A 26,710-nucleotide genomic window follows, 5' to 3' on the forward strand; every position below is an offset into this window, starting at 1 on the left:
TTTCTAGGTGTCATATTGGACTACAGACTCACTTTCGTCCCCCACATTAAACATCTTAAAGAAAAATGTCTGAAAACAATGAACATAATGAAACTTCTTTCCCAGACTACGTGGGGTAGTGACAGGAAGTGTTTAATGAATCTATATAAAAGCCTCATTCGATCACGACTTGACTACGGTGCCGTCATTTATCACTCTGCCGCCCCGAGCGCACTAAAGATGCTAGACCCTGTTCACCATCTGGGTATCCGTTTAGCCACAGGAGCTTTCAGAACGAGTCCCGTACAAAGTTTATATGCAGAATCGAATGAGTGGTCACTTCATATCCAGAGAACATACATCAGCCAAACATATTTTTTGAAAGTCCACTCTAATCCCGAACATCTCTGTTTTAACACCATTAATGATATGACATATGCTACACTATTTCGTAATCGTCCTTCCGTAAGACAGCCTTTCTCGCTGTGTGTGAGGGAGCTTAGTCATGAAATGCATGTTCCAATCCTCGAACTTCGCCTAATGCATCCAGCCAAGCTGCTACCTCCTTGGGAGTGGCAGTTGATACAATGCGATACATCTTTCATGGAAGTCACAAAAAACGCTCCAGAGATTGAAATCGAGATGCATTTCCGGGAACTCCAGCACAAACACTCCTGCACGGAGTTCTACACAGACGCATCGAAGTCACACAACGGGGTGTCCTATGCAGCCGTCGGGCCATCCTTCTCGGAAACCGATGTACTGCATGCGGAAACTAGTATCTTTACGGCTGAGGCTTACGCACTATTGTCGGCCGTGAAGCATATAAGGAAATCAAAACTCCAGAAAGCAGTCATATATACGGATTCCCTTAGTGTTGTGAAGGCCTTGATGGCTTTCTCTAACCACAAGAATCCAGTAATTAACGAACTTTATTCTACTCTGTGTAAAGCGTATATAGGTAATCAGCATGTCATCATATGCTGGGTGCCAGGTCATAGGAGCATCGAAGGTAACGTTCTTGCGGACCAGATGGCCACGTCAGTTACATCGCATTCTGCTAATCCCACCGCTGCAGTTCCTGTCACAGACCTGAAGCCCTTCTTACGGAGGAGACTACGGAACCAGTGGCAACGGCTATGGGACGCGGAAACAAATAATAAGCTCCACGTTATAAAGCCACAGTTAGGATTCTGGCCTTCAGTAACAAAATCACGCCGGACAGATGTCCTATTCTGTCGTCTAAGAATAGGACACACATTTGGCACACATAACTTTTTACTCACCGGAAATGACCCTCCAACCTGTGGTAGATGCGGGGAGAGGCTGACCGTCCTCCACGTCCTCCTGGAGTGTCGGGAAGCCGAACATGAAAGAAAGAAGCATTTTCCCTCAGCATATCGGCAGCGCATCCCCCTTCATCCAGTAATGTTACTAGGCCCAGAACCGCTGTTTGACTCCAGCGCAGTCCTGGGCTTCCTGAAAGATGTTGTATTACATGTTATAAGCCCCACACACTCATAGCGTCTCCTCTTTCCAGAGGATGCCGCTATGATAATTTCTTTTATGTAGCACATGCCTCTAGGCCCTTGTGTCGTAAGGGCTCTAACGAGGCAGTGGTGCTCTAGTGAATTTTAGAATCTTATATATTTTCTATTTTGCATCATTCTTTTACGATGGATTTTAATGTACATAGTATCCGTCATTAGTCATCGCCATAATTTTATAGCACTCAGATTTTACGCACTTTACAGCGACTATTTTTAGGCCATTTTACAGCCAAGTCACATCTCCCATAATACATCGTCAACATCACCACTTGTCATGGCGCTCTTTGGCCAAACCTGGCCCTTGCGCCATTAAACACCACATATCATCATCATCATCAACACTCTTAACTGTTGGTGTTAAGCTCCGAATTGTGGCATCGTCGTTGCCATGCTCTTGGATAAGCAGGCCAAGCACTCTCATTTGGGCGACTTCACGAATGGCCTTGCCGTCGAGATGTAAGTCTATCCTTGGTATGGTAGTTTTCTTATGACGCTTGCTGCGTACGCACATGAACTCTGATTTTTCGGGTGCGCACGTCATACACGCGTGCTTGGTGAAGTTCACTACCTTGTTAATGGCCTCCTGTAACAGGTCTTGTTTTTCTCCGTAGGAACCTCGGTGTGCCCACAACGTCATGTCATCGGCATAAATCGTACAGCCGAGGTCCTGTGGTTGCTCGAGTTCTAGCGCCAGCCGCCTCATCCCGACATTGAAAAGAAGAGGTGACAAGATTGAGCCCTGTGGAGTTCCTCGGTTGGGCATCGCAAAGACGTGAGAGCGCGTACTGCCCAACCCAATCGTTGCCTTCCTGTCGCGAAGGAAGGTAAGGACGTACCGAAACACCCTTCTTCCGCAACCTACGTCTTCCGGACCTTCGAGGATTGCTTCGTGAGAGATCGTGTCAAACGCGTTTTTGACATCGAGCGCCACAACTATCCTGGCTTCTTTGCTTCGTGGCGGGTCACAAACTTCGTCGCGAAGCACAAGAAAGGCGTCCTGTGCCGAGACGTGCGGCCTAAAGGCAAGCATAGAGTGGGGAAAAAGTTCATTCCGCTTGTGGTTTCCGCCTATATAGTGGTGCTCCGCCGGGAGTCACCTACACCACCGCGCAGGTCCGAGGATCCGAGCCCCTCAGGGGGACGATCAGCTCAGCCGCGTGTGTAGCGTGTGCCCGAAGCGGACGTTCGTTCGGTCTCCTATTGGAGCGATACAGAGCGCCGCAAGGAGAAGGCCCAGAGTACAAGGAAGGCGTTTATTGTACGACCACCTTGGCGTTCAGGATATCTGTACACACCCGTTCCGGCGCGGGGCTTATGAGCCGAAGCTCCCGCAAGTCAAGGGGTGACACTCAGCTATCTCAAAACGCGGTAGCACGCCGCTATACGGGATGATGGCTCCCAACGACCGTGCTACCAGGGCAACGTTCTTTCAGCTCGGGGTAGCCTCCGAGGGCGACTCGGCGCAGTACGACCGCGCACGTCAAGTGAGCCGCGTCTCTTTGGCGTAGCCTTCAGAACAGGAGCAGTGAATAGCTACGCAACGGCCTCGGGTCGAGGACCTTCGGCGAGACCGGCCAACCAAAAGGGATGACCGGGAGAATGGGAAGTCAGTACGCACCGTTTCGCTGTCCGAGAGCTTTTCCCCGCGTTGCCGCTCCTCGGTCGACTTGAGTCGCCAGGAGAGAGGGAACGCGGGTTCCCGCCCAAACAGACCAATCGGGTGAGCCCCTGGACCGTTCGCGGGCGGACGGCAGCAAGTGTTTTACGGTCCCGCTGCCGTTCGGCGCCCTCGGAGGCATGAGAGAGGGGGAAAGCGGTGGACCGCGCGCGCGAAGTTCAAAAGCGAGCTCGCCGCGCTCGGTTCCTATGCCCAAAACGTGCTGTGCTATGGCGCTGCAACGAAATGGGCTACGCAGTCCCCACACTCTCCCCTCCTAATTCGCCCTCCCACCGGTCTGACGTGGTCAGACTAGCGGGGCGCGCGCAAACCTCAGCTCAGCCCAAACAAATTTCTATAATTGCTCTTAGCTAGTGCCATGCATGTCTACACTAAAATAACCATGAAATAAAAAAGTAATTACTGATAGCTACAAAGAAAACACGAACCGAAACCATATTATAAAGTTACATCAGTGTAATATTATTATGAGTCACGGCATATACAAAAGGCAAAACACACGCAAATAAACAAACAAAAACAGCAATACAGAAGTGGGGGGGGGGAACGATAATAATGTTCCACCCCAACGAAGATTATTTACAGTTACACAAAGAAACGCGTATATTGTAGTAAAAGTATATTAAGTAAAAAAGTATTAAGCAAAAAAGTATTAAAAGTATATTAAAAGTAAAAGTAGTATATTGTACAAAAGACAAAATGATAACATAACAAAACAAAATGATAATAATAATGGCGCCCCGAACAAGGAAACTGGCACTCACGGGGGGTCCCATAGCGCTATGTTCGTGCCCACGCTCCCCTGCGCAACGCCCGGTCACGGCCACGAAAGCCCCCCCAGTTCTTGCATCAGTTAGTCATTATGACGCGGGGGTGTGGGGGAAGCTCCGCAGCCCGTCACCTTGGTCTCGACGCCCGGTGCAGTATTCTCGATAGCCGCCGTCGGGGTCACCGCACCGACCATTGCCGTGAAGCCGGGGTTGTCTCGCAAGCGTTGCCGACACAGGGCCGCCAAATCCGAGTCCGCAATCTTCGGGCCGCTTGGTGCCGGATTGCGGTCGCCAGCACCAGCCCCGAAAAGGGCCCTTTCCGGAGCCCGGTGCAGAGAACCTCGGAAATGGGTCTGTGAGTAGACCGACGTGGCACATAGCCGGCAACAGTGGACGCCGTCCGGAAGAGGGAACTGCGCTGCGGCCGAGCCGCTCGTTTCGGCCACCGTGTGCCCGCGGAATGGATGGGGCGCCAGGCTCACCTGCCTATCTCGGCGAACCCGCCTCTGCGCTTTCCATGGGGCGCTGCTGCAGAAGGTCAGGGGCGGCGCCCCATCCTGCTGGCACGTCCAGGTGGCCACACTCCTCGCAGCCCGGTCCTGCCGCCGAGCACTCGGTTGACGCGGCCGGCGGTTCCTCTTGAATGTCCGGCTCCGCCGAGGGGCCTGGCCAGCCTCCACCAGGTCCCGTTGGGAGCCAAGCCTTTCTTTTGCGAATGGCCCTGGATGCTGCTGATCGGAGTCGCCGCGACGGTCGCCGTTTGTGCAGGACTGCGCAGCCATCGATGTTGCACCTTGAAGTCAGGGAGACAAGTGCCCGCGCACAACGCGCAAGAGTTCCGGTGGCACCCGGAAAAACGCGGGAAGCCTCCCCATTCGCCCGTCCGTCTCGACCCCAAACCGAGGCGGCCACCAATGCACACACGGCAGTACACACACACAAATGGCGGTTCAAAGTTGCGCTCATGGAAGTGGGCCAGGACCGCCGGCGCAACCCTATCCCGTTACTCTTAGATGGGACCTATGCCATAAAACATCCCCTCTCGCGGGCCGCAGTGGTTTTCGCTCACCCTTCCCCGGGGAGGTGCGAGTAGGGGCACAAGGTCGGGGATGCCACTGGCGACCTAGGGCGTCCAAAGAACTGCGCACGCACACTCGCCCCGGGCACGGGCGCACTCACACACGCACACATGTTCACAGGAATGCCGCCAGACGCGCGCACACAAAGCGGCTGCGGCCACGTCACAGAGCCCGACAAAAGAAAAACAAGCGTCTTGCGCGCCTTTTCGGCAGTCATCACCACAACCCCGCAACACCGTTACGACTGTCCTCCCGCATGCGCACATCCGGAAGCAACAGCCAGGCGACCGCAGCTTCCCCCTCGAGGGGAAGCTGTAGCCGACGTGCAAACTGGCCTCCCAAAGCGGTGGACCGCGCGCGCGAAGTTCAAAAGCTAGCTCGCCGCGCTCGGTTCCTATGCCCAAAACGTGCTGTGCTATGGCGCTGCAACGAAATGGGCTACGCAGTCCCCACACGCTCGATGTAGTTGCTCAGTCGTGTTTGGATCACCTTCTCAAAAAGCTTCCCTGCACACGACGTGAGCGATATTGGTCTCAAGTTTTGCAGATCTCTGGGTTTAGCCGGTTTCGGTACGAGTATTACAGTAGCCTCTTTCCATTCTACTGGCAGTTCCCCGTCGTCGGACCATACATTATCGTTGAAATAGGTCGCAAGCTGCCGCAGTTATTCCTGACTCAGATTGCGCAGCATCGCATTTGTAATGTGGTCCGGACCCGGTGCGGTGTTCTTACGGAAAGATTGTGCGGCTGCATAGAGCTCTGCCGTTGTTATGGGTTCGTCCAGCTCCGCGTTGTCTGGTCCCTCATAGTTGTATTGCACTGATGTTGTGTCCGGTACTCCTATGTAGACGCTCTTAAGGTCCTCAATGAGGGCATCGGCCGTGCCATCGTATTCATTTTCAATTAATTGCAGTGTTCTGTTTGCGGTGGTCCGTGTTCCTGTCGGATCTATCATACTGCGCAGAATAGCCCACGTTCGCTTTGTGCTAAGCGTTCCTTTGAGTGCATCACAAAACTGAAGGAAATTGGTGTCTTGCAGCTGCTGCGCGTACTCACTGGCTTCCTGCGCAAGTCTGGCTATCCTGATCCTGAGTTTTCTGTTGTGTCTCTGTCTCTTCCAACGTTTGGTCAGACTTCTCCGCGCTTCCCACAGGTGTAGTAGATGCCTGTCTACTGCCGGTGTTTCGACTGTTGTCAAGATTTCCCGTGTAGTGCTTCTGTGTATTCTAATTAATTCCGTCCATTCTGTAGCACTATCGCACTGTGTGGCCTGCCTTTGCTTCTGTCTATAAACTGTCCAATCGGTTATGGTGGCTTTTCCTAATCTATGGCGAACCCGCGTCGTGTCAACTGAGACACTAATAATGCAGTGATCACTGCCAAGGTCTTAGCCTAGGTTGGTCCAGGTAACACCTCTGTCATTGTTGCTGAAAGTTAGGTCCGGCGTGGTATCTTTGACTCGCACAGCAGAGATGACGGACTCGTGCGGGAGGGTGTCAAAAGCGCTGCGCACGTCGAGGAGGAGAAGGAATGCGGCCTCTCCGGCGCGCCTGGCCTGCTCCAGCGTGCCGACAACAGCGAGGCAGTTTCAGTGGAGCGCTGCGCTCGGAATCCGCACCGTTCGGGCGGAAGGGCACAACGAGCGCGCGCAATACACTGGAGTCTGGACAGTGCCATCGCCTCCATGGTCTTGCCCGGCACAGATGTTAGCGAGACCGGCCTCTATGAGGCGAGCTCGCGCGAGGGTTTGCCGCGCTTGAGAACCGGCACCACAACAGCAGAGCGCCACGACTCCGGTAGGGAGCCCTCGCGGAAGACGGTGTTGTAGGCGTCAAGGAGGTGCTGGCGCTGGGCGTCGTCGAGGTTGCGCAGCATCTGATGTGTGTTGCCATCTGCTCCGGGGGCGGTGCGATGCCGCCTGCGGCGCAGGACGCGCTGCTGCTCGTGAAAGTTGAAGTCGTCACTGCACAGGCTGTCAGTCGCCCGCGGTATGCGCGCGATCTCCCCCTCCCACAAACACAGCCGTATAGAGCGCCCGCAATGCAGCCGCAGGGACGCCGGGCGCTGTTGAAACGTTGGCGGCAGCGAAAGAGTCCGCCAGAAGCTCGGCGAGCGCCGACTCTGTGATGCCGCGGTCAACAGCGACGCCGAGGACTGGCCAACGTGGGGTCCTCGGGTTTACAAGGGAGCGCATGATGCGCCAGCCACGGTGCTGGTTTTGCGGGTCGGCGAGTGACGCGCAGTCTAGCCCAGCTGCGGCGGCGCAGCTGCCTGGCATGCCGTGCCGCGAGCGATGCAGGCGCTACACGTGGTTGAGGGCCCGCCCCTCGGCTCGGATAAAGCCCCTCCACACACGTTTCCGCCGCGGTGGCGCGTAGATGCAGGGGCTTGAGAATGGGCTAAAGCACGCTGCCCTGCGGAACTCCTGTCACAACCGCTCGCGGCCGACTGAACGCTCCCCCCACGCGCACCCGCATCGTCCGGCTGCCGAGGAAGGCCTCAACGTAGACCCGCATTCGTCCACACACTCCGAGCGCATCGAGTGCGTCCAGGATGGTGGCGTGTGGCAGACGGTCGAAGGCGCTCTCGACGTCGAGGAGGATGAGGTAGCCTGCCTCGCCCCGGCGCTTCGCGTTCTCCAGCGTGGCGATCACGTCGGCGAGGCAGTCCGCAGTGGCCCGGAGTCGCCGGAAGCCGCTCTCCGCCGCAAAGGTGTCGAGCGCCGCAGTAATCCACTCGAGCCGCCGAAGCGCCATGGCCTCGAGCACCCTGCCAGCAGCGGAGGTGAGCGAAACGGGCCGGTACGATGCAGGGTTGCTGGCTGCCTTGCCAGGCTTGAGCAGCGGGACGACCACCGCCTCGTTCCACTCGTCCGGGATGCTGCCGGTCCGCCATAACTCGTTGAAGGCATCGAGCAGCAGCAGGAGCTGGTCACCGTCCAGGTTCCGAAGCATCTGATACGTGACGCCATCGGAACCCGGGGCTGAACGGCGCTTCCGCGACGCGAGCACTGCGCGAAGCTCACCGAGAGTGAAATCAGCCTCGCACAGCGCCCTGATGTCTTCGAGGATCCCGGCCGTTGGAAAGTACCGCTCCGGGGCAAGCAGCTCGCGCCTCGGATGCGGTGGCGGCTGCAGCACGTACGGCGCCGGTGCATGGATGATGGGCGGTGGATAGAAGGCCTCTGCGAGCAGCTCGGCCAGCTGTCCGTTGGTGATGCCGCGTGCCACGGCGATGGAGAGGGCGGGGCAGTGCGGCACGCGGGGCCGCATGATCGCCCCCAGGATGCGCCACGGGCTTGATCGGACGCTCGCCCTTTACAGCGACGAACAGAGGTTGGACCAGCTGGCGTTGCGGCACTGCTTCGCATGGCGACGGCATACCGCGTCGAGCCGGTTGTATACCGTCCAATGCTCGCGTTTGCCCGAGCGCAGTGCTATCCGTTCAGCTCTGCGTCGCGCAGCGCGGACGTTTAACTGTTTCATGTCGGGAACGGGCGTCCCGGTCGCAGCATGCCGGCCACGGTGTGACGGGCGACATCGAAAGGCGTCACGACGAGCGACACAGGTACAGGCGCCGTGTGGGCGGCCTTCGCGAGCCGGTCCGCTTTCTCGTTCCCGTGTATGCCAATGTGGGAAGGCACCCACTGGAGAACGAGGTCGCATCCCTGCTCGCAAACGCCGTGCATCTTTCGTAGGAGGCGCTAGATCAGCGGGGGTCCGTGGTCTGCCCTGGCCAGCATGTGCAGCGCTGCGCGGGAGTCCGTCAGGATGACCGCCGCCGGTAAATCAGCTCGGCCGCCAGATCCGCGTGTTGACGAGACCGCGATCAACACGCGACACTGGCTCTGCGCCGGGATCTCAGGAGCGACGCAGGCGGCAGCCCCGTCCCTCAAAGCAGAGCCGTCGGTGAACACGAGCACCCGGCCGGCCAGCTGCTCGTTGATGGTTGCAGCCGTCTCCTGTTGAAAGGCTCAGATAGGCGTGCTGCGCTCGCCTCGAACGCAGTGCTGCCGACCTCGAAAGACACTTCTCCCCCAAATTCTCACTCAAACTTCCCTAGATCCGAAAAATAATATTCAGGCATGGAAAAAAGGTCCGTAGTTAAATTGGGAACTCTTTTATTTCGCAGAGACCCTCTTAAAACACTTTGCATGGGAAATCAATGTGTTAATTGTATCCAATGTTGCTATCAAACTGGCGTACTACGTGATCACGGGTAAGGAAAACATTAGTTAATATCAAAACCTAATAAATCATGGCCTAAGCCCTGAAATGAATGAAAATCTCGCAGTGAACCCTTACGCTCATCAGCTGCAGTCAAAGAGTGAGGAAAATCCACTGTGCGCCCAAATGTGGGCGTGAACAAACAAACGCTAAAACATACGACGTCATTCGGGTGGCATCCCGACTGAGTTTCACTCCTGCATATACATTTCTTTTTTCATGAGGCCAATTAAGCGTTCTTTCGCTGCAAAGTCATAACAGTTGGCCCCTCCTAGAAGCCGCTTGGCGTGAAGCGTAGCTGCTAGGATTTGAGTTACCAAGCTGTTTCTGGTCTTTGTTTTCATCAGGTTAATCAGAGAGAAAACTCTCTCCATTGTTGCACTGGAGTGCGGCAAACAGAGGAGATTCTTCTTGATGGGAAGGAAAGGTTGGGGTAAAGTGCAGCGCAGTAACTCTCTCAGCAGAGGACACCTCAACCGCGCTGCACAGGGGGTAGGGAATGAAAGTAGAGGGAGAGAATGTGCACCAGAAAGAGCAGCACGCCGCGGAAATGCGATGGAGCTAAAGGCGGTCGGCGAGGCCGACAGCCTCGGCGAATGTCAGGAGCGCACGTAGTAGTGTCCTGTGTCGTGAAGGGCAGCCCGAGGGGTGCAAGACTTCAGTCACGGTGTCGCACGGCAGGTCGTGCCCACGCTAAGCACGGGCAAGAGACGCGCGCGCGAGCGAGAAGTTGGGGCACTCACATAGCAGATGCTGGAGTGTCTCGATCGCGCCGCAAAGGGGAGAGAGGGCTCCACGCAGTCGAGAAATAGAGATTCTTGTCGGTGGAAGGAAAAATTGGGGTAAAGTGTAGCGCAGTAACTGTCTCGCAGATGAAGACACGTCAACCGCGCTGCACAAGAGGGAGAGGGAATTGAAAGAAGGGTGAAAGAGACGCGGCGGCGGCTGCCCAGACAGCGCGCGTGGGCAAGTTGTTGACATTCGCTTATGTGGCGCGGTGACGCGCCTAGTCGTGGTGAAGCAGAGCTTCCTGCGCGGCGAGAGCCGCGTCGCACATCTGTCGGACGTTGTTGTCGATGGCTGGGCACTGGACCAGCACGGCATGGAGTGCAGCCGCGAGAGCGGCTATGAGCGTGTCCCTGGAGTCGCTGCTCGGAGCGGTTTGTGGGCCGCGTGACGGCTCAGGAGCGGCCGTCTGGGTGTTGCGGCCACGCAGGGCGTCACTGTAAGATCGGCCCTGCGGGGTGCGAGCAGACGTCGAAGGAGCGGCTGTATGCGGCTCGTACCATGTGGCGTCGGCCAGCTCAAGCGCTTTTTTCCTCGAAAGGGGCCGCTCAGACGAAGACAACAACACGGATGCCTTCCTCTCGCGCTGCCACTCGGGACTGCTCGGCTCTGTCGAAGAGTGTCGGCCACCGCAATTGACGCAGCATCGCTTCTCCGCGGTGCAGTCTCCTGTAGGATGCGACTCACCGCAGCGGAGGCAGCGGGCGTCGCGGAAACGGGTGGCGCCGGCGTGGCCGAAAACGCCGCAGCGGTCGCACTGTAGTGGTCGGGGAAGACGGGCACGAACGACGCGCAGCTGTTTGAAAAGTCGCACGCTTAGAAGCACGACACTCCCAACGAAGGTGGCGCTTGCGCCACTCCTCGAGCATGACAGCACCGCGACGGGTGCTTCCAGGTTTTCGCTCACTGTGCGGGCGTCGAAAGAAGGGTCGACCCCATAAATGATACCCACACAGGAGTTGCTGTGCAGTGCCTTCGAGCGCACTGCCGCGTCACCAATGACGCACACCTCGAGAAGGGGCGCCAAGTCGACACCGCGTGTCACGTCCACAGCTACCACGCTGCGACGGAAGTTGACACGAACGCGCCCCACGCCCGGCACGGCGGATAGCTGAGCGGCGGCGACAGTGTCTCGCGAGAGAGCCAGGAACGTGGCCCTGCGCTCGATGGGCCGCTAGAGGATCGTGACAGCGCTATCGTGAACGACGCCGCCGTCAACGGGTGGGGAATGCGGCTCAAAGTCGACGATCCGTCGGAATCGGCGTCGCCTTCTTGCGGCGTTTTTCAGCTTTTCCGCTGCGGGCTGGCAAGCTTGGGAATCTTTAGCGGCCGCGTGCGGCAGCGGAGAGTGCCTCAGGAACTGGGGTAGGCGTTCTCGGCCGGCTGTGGTTTGAAGAGGGGCCGTCGGCGGGATCCTCGTGATCGCTGGAAGGAACCACCGCCGTCGTCGCGCACGGACCCTCGTCTGGTGCGGTGAACTCCGCGGAGTTGAGCGGAGGCGACGAGGATGCTTCCGGCGACGAAAGCAAGGGGCTCTCCGGGCGGATAGGACTTGCCTCGGGTGAGCCGGTCGCGTCCGTGTGGGAGGACGCATTGTCGGAGCCAATCATGCTTGCGGTTGGCAAGAAGAAGGTGCCGGCACTGTCGTCGGTTGAAGCAGCCGAAGTGGGGGCCTCCGCGGTGGTGTCCGTTGAAGCGGACGGCGCGGCGTGGTGGTCGCTGGCGGTAGTTTTCGGCGCATCAAAGGCAAATGCGCGGAAGGGAGTATCCAGCGCAGATGAGGCGCGCGTGGATGGTGTCGCGCTTACTTGAGGAGGCGTGCTTGACGGCGCGGAGCTCGTCGAGTCCGCCGAGTGCGCGCGTAGCGTACGAGCTTTCAGCCCGCGCTTCCAACTTAAGAGGAAGCTTTAGCTCGGGTGCTCCTATCTAAATACATGTAAAAGGAGAATTCGTTTTTCTCAGCAACCACTGCACCAAATTTGACTGGGTTTGCTGCATTTAAAAGAAAAACTGAAAATCTAGTGACTGTTGGTTTCGAATTTTTGAGTTAGGTCGTCAATTTTTTATAAAAGATTGACAAAAATTGCGAATTTTCAGAAAACGAAACTATCAAGTTTACAACTCTGTAACTCAATAAGAAAAAATGATATCGCAATTCTGTGAATTGTATGTGATAGCACATCTAAAGCGGACAAAATTGATATGTTACACATGAACCTCAAAAAATGTAATAATATGTAATTACAACTTTTGCAGAACCCTCGTAAACAATGTAACACATTCACGTAAGATGTAAAATGACACATAATATTTGTCCGCTTTGAATTATCTAATGGAAGCCGTTTACAGAACCGCGATATCTGTTCTTGATGCAGAGCTATTAGTTTGTAAACTTCATGCTTCTATTTTTTTCAAACTTCTGAATCTTTGAAAATCTTTCTAACAAAATTCAAGCCCTAAATCAAAATTCTGCTTACAGTCACTAGAATTTATCTTACTTTCTCAAATGTAACAAATTTCATCAAAATCGGTCCAGGGGTTATCTCAGAAAAACGTTTTTGCATGTATTTCAATAGGCCGCGTTGGAGTTGGGTCCGAGCTAAAGCTTCCTCTTAAGGCAGGAGGCGATCTGCCGGAGCGTGACTGCCGGCCACGTGGGGGGAGCTGCAGGGCTCGTCTGGACGCCGGGCCATCGGTGCAGTCACGAGTTTGCTTCGTCGGCCTCTTCCTCTGCTGTTTCTTCGGAGGGTCGCCCATCAGATGGGGCCTCCGTCTGTCGTGCGAGCCCTGAAAAGGGCTGCGCTCGTAAGCGCGGTCGAATGCGGAGACGTACGCGCGCGAGAAGTGGCGGGCGAGCCGTAGTAGTAGTAGTCGGAGCGAGGGGCGATGCGACCGCTCGCGTCGGCTGTCCGGGAACGTCTCACGCAGTCGATGCCGCCATTCGGCGGGCCACACAGAACTGGTCCGAAGGGCGAGGACGAAGGCGCGCTCGCGCCTAGTGAATCCGGTCTGCGGGAGATGGCGCGGTGGGCGCCCCTTCGCTGAAGCCCTGCGCTAGAGTAACTGGAAAAAATTTGAGAGTACCGCATTCGTTTTCCCCGCACCGCCGGCGCATTCATTGGCCCAACCGTACCATGTGGCCTCTGGGGCGCCATATACCTTCCAAGCGCCGGGCGGGCCGGCTGAGTTAGAGCGCAGGCAGCGCAAGTTCCCTACGTGTTTTGGTGTGTGTGTTACGATTGTCGCGTTCGCATTTGACTACAGAGAAATCATACCAGGCTGCTGCGCCTTCGGATGCAGCAACCGAACTGAGTCTGAAAAGACTTTTTTCTAGATTCCGACCGGGAAAAATGACCGAGCGCGTCGTTCTGCGTAGTTACACAGAATCGGCCGGGAGAACTTCAAGCCTACAAAAAACACCCGGGTGTGCGAGGCATAAGTACACCTTGCTTGTGCTTTTCGGCACTGTTTCAAAAAATATTTAAGTGAAGTGCACGCGGTGTTAGCGTTGCTACGAAAATGGGAGTTCATTGCAGGGATCGTTCATGTCTTGCACGTTTGACGCGGGTACACGTGTACGCGTTTGTTGGAGGAAGCTTTAGCTCGGGCCGCACTCCGACGCGGCCTATTCAAATACATGTAAAACGCAAAAACGTTTTTATGAGATAACCCCTGGACCGATTTTGGTGAAATTTGTTGCATTTGAAAAAGAGAGTTGAATTCTAGTGACTGTTGGAAGCGGAATTCCGATTTAGGGCTTGAATTTTCTTAAGACGATTTTCAAATATTTGATCGTTTGAAAAAAAAATAGAAGGACGAAGTTTACAAATTCATAGCTGTGCCTCAAGAACTGATATCGCGGTTCTGTAAACGGCATCCATTAGATCATTCAAAGCGGACAAATTCAATATGTCATTTAGCATCTTACGTGAATTTGTTACGTTGGTTACAACGGTTTTGCAAAAGTTGTATTTCCCTACGATTAAATTTTTTTATATTCACGTGTAACATATCAATTTTGTCCGCTTTAGATGTACTATTAGATGTAATTCACAGAATTGTATTATCATTTTTAGTGGTTGAGTTACAGAGTTGTAAACTTGATAGTTTCGTTTTTTGAGAATTTTCAATTTTTGCCAAATTTTAATAAAAATTTACGACCTAACTCAAAAATTCGAAACCAACAGTCACTAGATTTTAAATTTGTATTTTAAATGCAACAAACCTCGTCAAATTTGGTGCTGTGGTTGCCGAGAAAAACGAATTCTCCTTTTACATGTATTTAGATAGGAGCACTGGAGCTAAAGCTTCCTCTTAACACAAACGGTTATTCTGTGCTCGTGGCACGGAAGGCACACTTGTCGCGCGAGAATTCCACGTCCTCACGTGCACCAGTTACTCGCATTTCTCCGCGCATGTGAGCGCGCTCTCGCCTCGAGTCACTCGACCCATATGGCACTTGTTTTTCGCAGATCGTGACGATCTCAGTCAATAAAAACATCGCAAATACGAGGCCCATGATACTTCCTTTTTTCCACTTATCCTTTGCTCATTTATGCATACGCATTTCGTGCTTGAATCCAATGGCCAGGTGATATTCACAAAACATGCTTCAAATTTTGAGCTTGTAAGCCGAGCACATGCTATGAACTGAAGTCAGCATACATATTATGTTTCATGTTGAAATGCTACAGTGCATACCCAAATAATGTTGTGCTTGATGCAGAATAATACATACAAAACAACAGAACACTCAGTAGCTTTAGTTTCACTCTGTCACTATGCATGTTACATAAACCACTCTAAAAGCACAAGAATTTTATACTTCGCCTATGTAACTTAGAAAAAAAAATGTGCTGCGTCACCAGCGGGCGTTCCTGCTTTTTTTTTGCACAGGCAGCAAATCTTGGCAGTCTAAGAAAAGAGTCAAATAAGTTGAGAAGAGTAGCCGCTCATGAATGCACTAGACAGCCGCGTTCATAAATCGCAGTGTAGCAAACTCTGACTCATTATCAGTGTAGGGAAGTAAATATACGTTGCTGTAATCACGCAAATGGCTCATATTGGCCTTCCACAAGATTTAATGCGCAAAATGGTCATCGAAGTTCGTTTTTACGCCTGATGTGCACGGATCGTCTTACGATCACGGCCAAACACCGGTGCGCACACGGCGGACGAAGTCGCCCGTGCACAAAGTATTTGTACTTCAGTAAACACTCAACCCGATGTGTCACCGAATATCAAGCTCTTCCAACACGGCGGCCTTCCCGCGACGTAGTCGGCTTGGAAGGTATATGGCGGCGGCCGCTCAGTGTTGCCAGTCAAATCCCGACCTTTGCGGTACTCTGAAATTTTTTCCAGTGACTACCCTGCGCAACTCGGTCGTCGGGATGGCGGAGCGCGAGCTCCCGTCTGAAGTGGAGTCGCGCTGTATCCATCGAGCTCACCTGGTCTGTCATCGCGGTCGACGAGTCGTGCGCGCGCCTGGCCAGCTGGTCCGCCGTCTCGTTGCCCGCGACTCCGACGTGACAGGGGATCCACTGCAAGCGTAGGTTGCATCGCCCCTGCAGTGCGTGCAGACGGACGGCAAGGCGTGTGCAAGGGGCGGCGCGCGCTCGTCGAGTAGCAGCTGCTGCAGCGCGGACCTCGAGTCGCAGAGAATCGCCGCGCTGGTGATGTGCGGCGACTCCTCGAGGATGTCCGCAACGAGGTGGAGTCCAGCTAGCTCCGCCGTGGTAAAGGAAGCCCGGTAGTAGAGCCGGCACTGCTTCGTGATGCCAAGTTCGGGAGCAACACAGGCGGCAGCCTCCGAGCCGTCGCTGAGGACGGAGCCATCGGCATACAAGTGCGTCCTTCCTCCCAGGTCGTCCTCGATCCTGGCAGCAGCCTCCTGCTGAACAGCGCAGAGAGGCATGCGATGTTTGGAGCGGACGCCCGGGAGGTCGAGACACACGTGAAGTAGCGTGTGCTGGTGTGGCGGTGGCCAGGTCGGCGATACGGGCGGAGGGTCGACCACCAGGCTGTCAAACAGTTCGCACACTGTTCCCGCTCGGGACTGGCGCAGGCAACGGATGAGGGACAGGATGGGTCCTGCGTCCGGGGCACAGGAGAGGCGCTCGAGGTGGCCGAGGGCACGCAGGTCAGCCGTCAAAGAGACGGGCCACGCGCCAGTTTCCGCGAGCGTTCCGCAACCCGCGATGAGCGAGGGAGGCCGTGGCACATGCGAAGCCCTCGGCGGTGGTCGCTGTCGATGAGCTTCCGCAGCCGGGCACTGACACGACACAGTGGCAGCGCCTACAACACTTTCGGCAGTGCCACCAAAGAGAAGGAAATTTCAACAAGAGCGGACACTTCCATAGAGCCCAGCGGCCGGATTGACTGTAGCACACCAAGCGGATGTTGTTGACTCCTTTCGGTTCTGGGCGCGCGCGTTTTGAACACCAATTGGTACACGCCGCGCCGGCTCCGCTGCTCGGCGCGGCATTGATTTTTTTTTTTCGCTTCTACTGAACCTCGCGTGGCCTTGGCGTGGAATAGTTTCATTATATAGTAGAAATGATTGCGATTGACCTTTACAAGTCTGCGCCGAATCTGTCAGGTGCCATTTCATAAAGAAAACGAAAGACGTCTTCTGAAATGATGAAATGTTTATTTAGCTCTATGTAAATGCTCGTTCCGGGCTTCTGCATTCATCCGAAGTTGTGGCACCAGGTAAGCAGCAGTCGTTGCCGTACGATGCTCCACCGGATGCCATCAGCCGAAAGAAAGTAAATTACAAGCATGTATCATTTCGGTATATTGATCTAACAGGAGTATTGCGTGTAGAGGCGAAACGTGCGTAAGTGGTGAATGAGCGGCATTACAGATAAATTCACTTTTACGTACATTTCCCAGCAAAGACTCCTCCCAAACAATGCCATAAAATCTGAACATCCGATTTTCAAGCACCCCTCCTTTCCCGGGCATTATTTCCTGCACTTTCAGTGCACAAATACACGGGTGACTGCGCGTTTCCAAAACAACTTGTTCTCAGTCGACACGATGGTACGCCAAGTACACAAAGGTGGCTACAACACAGGCTTAGCCAGACATGTTACACGCTCGCAGAGTGCCTTCTAATAGCACTCAAGTCAGACTCGTGGATGCAAAGCCTGTTTTCAGTCGCTCAGAATACATAATTGTTTTTGAGCTCCTCCGTGTTATCTTTTACGCGTCCTGCCGGCGCATGCAACACTCCCGTGTTATCACTCTCGGCAATCGCTGGTCGCGTTTTCGAGAAGCGTGAGTACCGAAATAAGGTATATATTGTTGCAGGGCTATAATATGCGTCACAAGCTTGTCCCACTAAAATTCAGTACACGCAAAACTAACTCACTATGGCCGGCCTGCTTTTTTGCTAACAGCTTCACAACCCCAGGCGCGGCGAGCAAGCCTCAGGATATCCCAAAAAACTTACCAAATAAATTACAATACTTTTTCGGGTCAGAGAAATGCGTCACGAACTTCTACCAGTGGGATTCAGTACACGCGAAACTAACTGCGGCACACTGCCGAGCTGCTTTTCGCTAACTGCGTCAATAAGCCGGGCGCGGCAACCGTGCTTCTAAACTACCCCAAATATAACGACGTTAGTTACAATAATGTTGGGGGCCACAGAATGCGCGAATACTCGTCTGTCTTAGGCGCTACCACGTAGTACACGCATGCACACGCGCAAATGCGTCACACGGCCGAGCCGGTTTTCGCTTCCTGCGTCAATAAGCCGGGCGCGGCAAGCGTGCCCAAAAACTACAGAAATAAGTTACAGAATTTCGGGGCTCATAGAAAGTGTCGCAAACATCTCCCAGGACGAGGCATTAACTCAAATTAACTGCGCCAGGACGGCGGTGCTGTTTTTCGCTAACTGTGCCACTCGAACTAAGCCTAAATGTGATTAAAATGCGCCGCACACTATCAAACACAATTTCTCACCTTGCCGTAGTCCAGTAGTGCCGTGTCGAAATGCAGGCGACATGCAAGAGAAGCATAGAGAAGGCCGGGAGCCCAATAAAATGGGCTATATCCAAAACAGACGGGTCGCCGAGCACGCGAGCTTCTCACGTACGACCGTCCTCGCTCACTCCTGCGGCTTGTCTGCAGCGCATGACGTATGCACGCGCGGCTGGCGTGCCGCTAGCTTGTTGCTAGGCAACGCAACAAAAAGTTGCAAAGTATAAGTTCATTTACACGCAAAACTTTTTCGCTTTTAGTGGGAAGGAATAAAAAAAATAAAACGTTGTCTGGAAGTTTATTTCACATTCTTTTTTTCTGATGCTCGCGTGACCTAACGGATGTTGTTGAAACTAGGCGTGACGTGTTTCCTGTTGCCAGTTTTTGAAGAGTGTCCCCTCTTGTTGAATTTTTCTCTATGGTGCCACCGCAGAGTAGAGCATGACAACCCCAGGTTGTCGAAATTTCCTGAGTCCTCCACGGCGGCGTGCCTCATAATCAGAAAGTGGTTTTGGCGCGTAAATTAAATTTTTTTAAGTAGTCTGCCCATGCGCAGGCTGATTCCAATCTTTATCGCGCTGTACCAAGATGGCTGCCGTGCGGCTGGCTCGCCTCGAACTGATTGCCGAGCTCCTGATGCGCCGCGAACGTGTGTTCCGTGGTCGCACGAACATCTTCGAAGTTTTCGACGAAGACGAGCTTCAGAGGCGTTTCCAGTTTGGTCGCGCTGGCATCGCCTACCTCGTCGAGCTCCTGCGCGACGATCTTCAGCATCCCACTCGTCGGAGCCACGCTTTGAGCGTTGAGCAACAATTGGTGCTCGCGCTGAAGTTCTTCGCTACCGGTGGTTTTTTGATCACAGCCGGCGATACCATCAACATGCACGAATCGACGGCCAGCCGCACCGTTCGGCGAGTTGCTCTTGCTCTCGTCCGCCACTGCTCAACTTGGATACGGTGAGCCTCGCTTTATCTCTTCGCGATTTTCCTAGTTTCCTGCTGCGCATATCCCCCGCCCTTACTTAGTACCGCAGCGCATGTAGCGGCTGCCTCCGTGCGTCCTTGTCAGGCAGGAGCTTTCGCAAGTGTGGCACATTAAAGCGCGGAAAAAGCGCTCTGTTGATGGTGTCTGCAAGAAAACAAGCGGCGTACAATGCAAGGAAACGATGTAACAAAAAATCATTACGCGTCTGCATACAAGTGTAACCATAGCAATCGCGAGACGCGGTTGAGAAAATCGCGTTTTTCACAGCAACTACGCAGTTCGTCGTGATCCCGGCAAACGTTTACTTTTCACCTGCGGGGTTGTGCGCTAGATCCGTATGTACGTGTACGAAGGCTCGGATGTGTGCTCAGGCGTACGAGTGTAATCTCGCATGACATCGCAATGCAACAAAAGTTGTTTGTGCTCCTCTATTTACCAGCTGGCCCTCACCGAACGAGCTGGCTGAGGTGCAGACCAACTTCTACGGTCTGGGCGGCTTCCCCTGCGTGGTGGGTGCAATAGACGGCATGCACGTAAGGGTCCAGGCACCCGAGGAGAACGAGGAGGCGTGTGTCAACCGGCATTTCTACCATTCCATCAACGTTCAGCTCGTCGTCGACGCCAACTGCCGGATACTTGACGTCGTCGCAAGATGGCCAGGTGGAACCCACGACGCGCGGATGCTCGCCAGCAGCAGCCTCGCCAAACGCTTCGACAGGGGCGTACACGGGCCTTTTGTTGGGGGATAGCGGATAACCATGTAGGCCACGGCTAATGACCCAATTCCGGACACCAGACACTCCAGGGAAGAGGCGCTATAATGCAGCTCATGGCACAACAAGGGCAGTGGTCGAAAGGTACGTCAGCGTGCATTCAGCATACGAGAATGTTTCACCTGTAAATCTTGCTTCTCCCAGTGCACAGCTAGCAGAAGTGGAATGAAACATACAACCAGACACTGCTAACCATTCTATGATTATATTGTCATGTCATTACCAAGCAATAGTACGCGTGCATTTGCAAGATTGACTAGAAAAGAGTGCCTGCAGAAAACGTCATTTGCAATGTTTATTTGACGATGTGCTGCAGTTATATCTGTTATATCTGAAGTTGTGTTTTCCCTATTTATGTTCAGTGGTTGATGTTTATCATTGAGTCAGTGCGCAAAAGTAGTAGCCAATTTGAAATCGATGCTTTGCAGTCATGCCCCATTTTATGAAGTGTTTCTTCAGTAATTTGCTCATTCACATGATAAAATGCGACTGAATTATTTACAGCGCAAGCTCAGAGCATTCACATAGGCTTTTTGCATGTGTGAATATTTTCGTTGCCATTGAAAACTGTGCAGTTGGCACTGAACCTGGGTTTCGCCTCCGTCCTGTACATTTTCATACCAGCATTGCACTCGTGCTGACTCAGGGCAAGCTACAAAGAATGAGAGATGTTAACACAAGCGAATGAGCACTGTTGGCATGGTTTTTCACCTGTTTCATCCTGTCTGTGCTATCTGCAGTGTATCTGCTAGAGCCTGGCCAATTAGCCACATGATCTCTCATACTGGCTTTATTTGCTGCCCTGATATAAACGACCTAATATATCGCTTGCTATATAAAGATATAGAAGATATATAGATATACACCTGTTTGACAGATAATTACAACAGCGTTGCCGTAAACTACTCTTACAGGTCCATAGGGCAGCTGAATCGGCGATTTCACTGCCTGCACGCAGAGCTGCGCATGGCTCCAGACCGGTGCCCAGCCATCATTGTTGCATGCTGTGTGCTGCACAATGTAGCAAAACGCTATGCATGCCGCAGTGACGAAGCATGCCAGCTGCCTCCAGAGGTTGGGGCTGTGCCGAACTCTGGAACCGAGGATGGCAATGCCATTCGCCGTGCCCTGTTACAACAGCATTTCTCTCACTGTGAGTACAACTGCAGGCAGTGGTACCCTGATGGAAAATGAGCGGTAGAAATGTTAAGATAAACATATCTTGCCAATCAGACAGCACTACCATCTCGGCTAAGTGGCATTATTAAATCATGTGCAGTACTGTTATCCTTGCAGCTATGAATAGTCAGAAAGCACATATTCCCAAGTCCCAAAAGGTGCAGTCCAGTTGCAGGACATACAATGCTCTGGAAATAGCAATGACATGTCATGTATGCTTCCTGCCTTTGTTGTACGAAATGAAATGCCTACTGTCTCGTAACAGTCCTCCCATATAATTTATTCTTTTCACGGTTTACTCCATTATGAGCATGACAGTACAATGGCAGCAAAGAAGTGGGTTAGTGTAAAAGTGAACAAATGAGTGCGCATTCTACATGACCTTCAAAATCATTACATGTAGAGTGCCAAAAATCAAGCTTATTGGTATTACAATTATTAACAACACAGAGGCATGACTAGCATGATAGGAATTGTGTGAGTAATAAGTAAATGAAAACATCCAGAATACACAGTACCTCAGAAAATCCACATTTGCAAAAGGAAACCTAGTTTCCCTATGCACGTTGCTGCATGCTATACTTTTGGTGTTGTTTTCACACCTATCAAAAATGTTATAGTAAAGACATCCCTAGGTCACCCCGAAATTCTGTATCACAACATGGCAAAGCTTTTTTGCAGGTGACTTAAAGCTAAAGGATTGGGAACGCCTCGCAAGTCCTTAGCCCTCTTACTGTAGCTACAACCTGCCTCAACACAAATACACTTCGTGAGATTCAAAGGTTCATACGGTTACAATCTGACAAAGAATGTGTTTCACACTGTACAAATATGACTCAAGAAATCAAACAATACAAGAACATAACTAATGGTCTTGGAATTTTGTACAAGAATTACGTTACAGATACATGTATGTGCACTTAATAAAATTTAAAATAACTAAAAGCACCTTACGCATAAACTGGAAGTCTCCGATGATATCAAAAAGCAGAATTGACTTTATTCTACAAGCCTGCAAATCAGTCATCTGTGCATTTCAGTATTCTTTGTAACATAATGCAGAAATGGGGCATAAATGTTTCAATTTGAGGAACACACACTGGCACAAATCAGCAAAACAAAAGTTAACCGTGGCATTGGTGCAAGAGCAGAAACATATTGCACATTGAACATGCACTACCACAAGAGAAGGCTTAGCACAAGACATATCACATTCCTGAGAAACGAGGAACAATTTGTACTTTGGCATAGCTCATTTAAGTGGTTGATGTCTAGTTGTCTCTGTCTGTAAAATCTAGAAATTAAAAATTGCACCTATAAATAAAAGAACTGTATGCACAAGGTAATGCGATCAATGCGCTATAACGCATCATATACTGACAAGCTAGACAAAATGGCAGCAATGAAAGAACAGCAGGCCCTTTAATGAGCACCTTGCATTGTCGCAATGCATCATCTGGTAGTAAAATAATTTCTTTCATGCCAGGCGTGTCATTATATATTCTAATATTCATGCACGCAATTCCACCAGCTCACTCCGCATGTGTTTTATTTTAAAGGAAGTATGTTTCATGGCTGCCTCCTGCTGAACGAACCAAGCTGGTGTTGCCGTTGCAGGTAATTCTGTTGTGCTCTTATCAAACATTCACTGACCGCCAATCGCATGCCACACACTCTGCTCGAAATGCGCAGCAAACTTATGTAATGAAATTACAGAAGGCCTATCTCAAGATCAAGCACAAACAAAATGTACACCTTAACACCTCAAAGCTGCTAACACCTCAAAGATCCATTGCCCTGTTTTTCATTAATTGCAAATTTTGTGAGCTCTGGCACTGCTTGGCAATCGTAAATCTATTTTAGCACGTTCCGTTTGGACATGTGTCAAGGCAATAAGGGCATCAGCCAGGCAGCCAAATTTTTCAATTGTTGAGACAGCTGCATCAGTGAAATTAATTAAATGATCGGCTGCATGTGCTATCTTCGTTACTACCTCTGCTGCAGTCTGTGTGGTTGCTTGTACTGTCTCAGCTGCCCATTTCTGCTCCTGCAGGGAAGCTGCCTCCAGCTCAACGTTCTGCCGATTAAGCTGGATCACCTCCTGTAAGTGCATGGCCTGCTGCATTGGTTTTGATAGGCATGCAGTAGAACGTGGTGTGGCAACAGGCTGCCGTGTTGTTGCTGCTGATGGCTGCCGTGTGCTGCTGACTGGTGTGGTGTGGTGGTGCTGCTGCTGAGTGCTCTGGCTGATAGGAACAGGCTCGTTCAGGTCTTGTCGCCGATGACTGCTGTGAATGGAAACAGCCTCATCACCTGCTGCTGTGGCTGTCTGGCTGTACTCTCTATCTGAGTGTATGCTGTCTAAGGAAAGTAGGCTCCCTGGCACATCAACAGCAGTGGGAACAGGGCCCAGTGTGTCACCAGGTACTTCGTCAGCATAAAATGCGCTTTCGTCGACAGCATCAGGAACATCATGAGGAACACATTCCGTAAAATCTGTGTAGTACTCTGTTGAGTCACTGTTTATGGCTGGTTGTCCAGATGGCCCAGGCACAGCTGCATCGCATGACAGTGGTTGCAGCTCGCCTGGGATGTCCCTGTGCAGATAGGACATGGTATTTTAGTGGTCGTGTCTACGAACACTTGCTGCACTTTTTTTACTTTGTATAAACGTGAGTTGCTTGTAACAATGGCGCATGATGTTATTATTCGGGCCTGTTGATTGAATGTCATCTACTTGGGGCCACAGATGGCAACACACAAGCACATACAAGGTACATATAAATCTAAAATTAAGGCACGAAGAATGGATACCAGGCACATTTAGTTCTATACGCAGCAAATAAGGTTCTATATGTGGCTCATAATAATGTATAGGTGGCACGTGTGAATGTATATGGGGCACATATAATTTAATACGAGATTTTTTTATAGGGATCTGCTGGCATCATTGTCATCAGGACGACACCACCTCTACTGGGCGTGGCAATATGAGTGGCGGGATCACAACTTGTTTGCACCAACAACACAAGCATTGGCCTGCCCACTTTACACAGACTGTGCTTGTAAATCTGCCTCCTGGAGTTTTGTGAAATGTCACATAGAAGACGTTGCATAGTGTATTTGCAAGATAATCATGAAGACTGCTATAGTGATTGCTGGAATTTCATGCGCAAAAGGGCTTATAAAGGAAGCACCATGTCCGTTGCTGCTCAGTACTCACTCGCTCATGTTTATGCCGCCTTGTAAGCCCACAAGCATGGGATTTTGAGGCCCGATAACATATCTGACGGCTTCCAGCAGGGCAGGTATGTCATGGTCATTTCGACCAGCGCCTGCAAACATTCCAGACATTCATCACCCCTGTGTGCACAAGAAAACGCTGCGCATAGTGCCTATAAGATGTGTTTGCATCACGAAATACTAGTGGGATTTAGTTAGAGCACGTACATAACGCACCTTTTGCAACAATTCATTACTTTATATGCAGCTGTAGCGGTGTCAGGAAAAGTCAATTGATGACCGTGTGTGATTAGTATGCACAGTGTACCATGTTTTGTCTGTATGTTCTTCTGCCTGCCATATCAAAATTACAAATGTTGCTATTTATCATGGAATTATGAGATGTTGCACGTTGTTTGTGCAGCCATTGTGTTTTATTAGCATTATTTAATCTTTCTTCTAAATGACGGGTTCAGCACTGATAGCTTGATGCTCTTGCTTCTGCACAAAATAAATGTTTCCTTTTCTGTGTAATGCAAAGGTGTCTTTATTGTGTATGCGCTCTTTCGTATGAGCAGCAGCACTGTGCGAGTACACAAGAAGCTGCTATACGTGTGCTTACAGAGCGCGGCAAATGGATTCACAATCAAGTTGCCGTGTGTATATATTGCTGCCTATCCGCATGCAAATCAAGCATTTGAATATGTAAGGGCAAAGCTAAATAGAGGTAACACGCAGTGATAGGAACCATGTTTCTTGCTGGTAGGATCACGTTTCCACAGTGTTATTTTTGTTCTCGTGCTGCACGTCGCGCGACAGCTTGACGCACTGCCCTTTCACACGCCTTGCGAAGGCATCCTGCATATTTACGGCGGCGGTGAACGACGCGCCGAAGCTGCATTTTTTTTTGCCGTTAGCGGGTCATGTTTACGTGTGACGCGAGTGACGCGGGCACCACGAAGGGGTCGTGCCTCTTCGCGGTGCTAATGCGGCCCCGGCCAGAGCGTCGAGCGCGGCCACTCACGAACACGAAAAGCGCCGGAACGCATTAGCATCGGGAAAAGGAATCGCCACAATACCGCACCCCTAGATCTACGTAGTTGGGAGCATAGAGTTTCCTACAGAAATTGTTGGGAGAGTGTTCTACTGTAGCTAAACACATACACAAAAAAATCACATTGCGTCTATTCACGATCACCGTCCATAGTTCTAGATGTTAAATATTTATAAGATTGATAACCTTCCGAACGCACGACTGTTTTACTCCAACGAAAAAGAGTTCGTAAACGTATTACTCATCAGTTCGACGCTCGTGCTGGCGCACTCGCTGCAGCTCTGTCTTCAACTGCTGCTTCAGGTTCCGCCACTGTTTTTTGCACTCTTGTACATTTCGGCGGATCCTGTGTCTCGAATTGAGAACTTCAGTTACAGCTGCCCATGCAAGCTCGCGCTTCTTTCTTGTCACCGCGGAGTTAAATTTACTAAACAATGGGGCTTTTCGCTCGCCTATCAGGTGAATCAACTCCAATTTCTCATCTTCCGTCCAGTGTTGACTCCTAATACGCTTAGTTGCAGGCTCGCTGTCCATGCTTCTGGTTTCGCTCGCGGCAAAGCGTTTACGGAAAGCGCGTTGTCTTGCCGGATGTTTACATCAGGCGACGGCCACCGATTGGTCAATTCCAAGCGATATGGACATCGAGACCGAGTTCGGCCCGTTCCCCATCTCATTCCCTGTCGGCGGCAAAACTTAGCGCCTAGTTACTAAAAGTACCTACCGTCTTCATTAAGTCTGGACTGTAATTCGTTCTTGTCGGTTCCTGCAAGCGCACTACTGCGGCCTGAAAGTCCAGCCTTAGTTTAGGTTAGGATAAGACGAGATTCGGATTTAAGTCTAGACTTAGAGGCTCGCGTTTGTGCAATCGGCCCCGATGTTCTCCCGGCGAGGGAGGCCTCGATATAAGCAAGGAGCCTCCCCGCAGGGGCGTCTGCGTCAGCAGGCGTTTGGTGTGTGGCGACACCACGTACCTGAGGACACGAGGGTTGGACCCTCCCGCGTGTAGCCGTGCGTGGCTCAGCCTTGTCTGGGGAAAAGGGGATCCTGGGGGTTGAGCCGATGCTGGGCGTTTGGACCTTTAAGGCCCCCTGGCGGAGGCAACACACCTCTTCGGCCTCGGCTTCACATAGACGGCACCTCCAGACTGACCCACCTGGAGGACATCGGCAGTCGCCTTTTCCTGTCTCTCCCTCCTAGAATCTTCTTCTTTATCCCTCACTTTTCGACCTTTTCTGTCTCCTTCTCTCTTCTACTTACTTCCTTTCTCCTGGCGGCAAGGGGTAACTCTGTGTGGCTATCCAACCTTGGGTACACCATATTCGTTTATAGTGACGGCGTACGACTGGCGTCGTGCAGACTTGTATGCAAGCTCTGCCGCGTCCCCTCGTTGGGCTCCGTGGTGGGCGGTCGGCGCTGTTGCCGAATGTATACATTTTTTCATG

The 26,710-nt window shown here is 52.0% G+C and overlaps 1 pseudogene; it reads left to right on the forward strand.

Annotated features, from left to right (window-relative positions):
* The window catches only part of LOC135902707 (putative nuclease HARBI1), a 118,788-nt pseudogene extending 94,040 nt beyond the window's left edge, over positions 1–24,748 (forward strand).
* Positions 24,749–26,710: the final 1,962 nt, after the last annotated feature.

Source organism: Dermacentor albipictus, chromosome 2 (genome assembly GCF_038994185.2).
Source record: "Dermacentor albipictus isolate Rhodes 1998 colony chromosome 2, USDA_Dalb.pri_finalv2, whole genome shotgun sequence".
Classification (NCBI taxonomy): Eukaryota; Metazoa; Arthropoda; class Arachnida; order Ixodida; family Ixodidae; genus Dermacentor; species Dermacentor albipictus.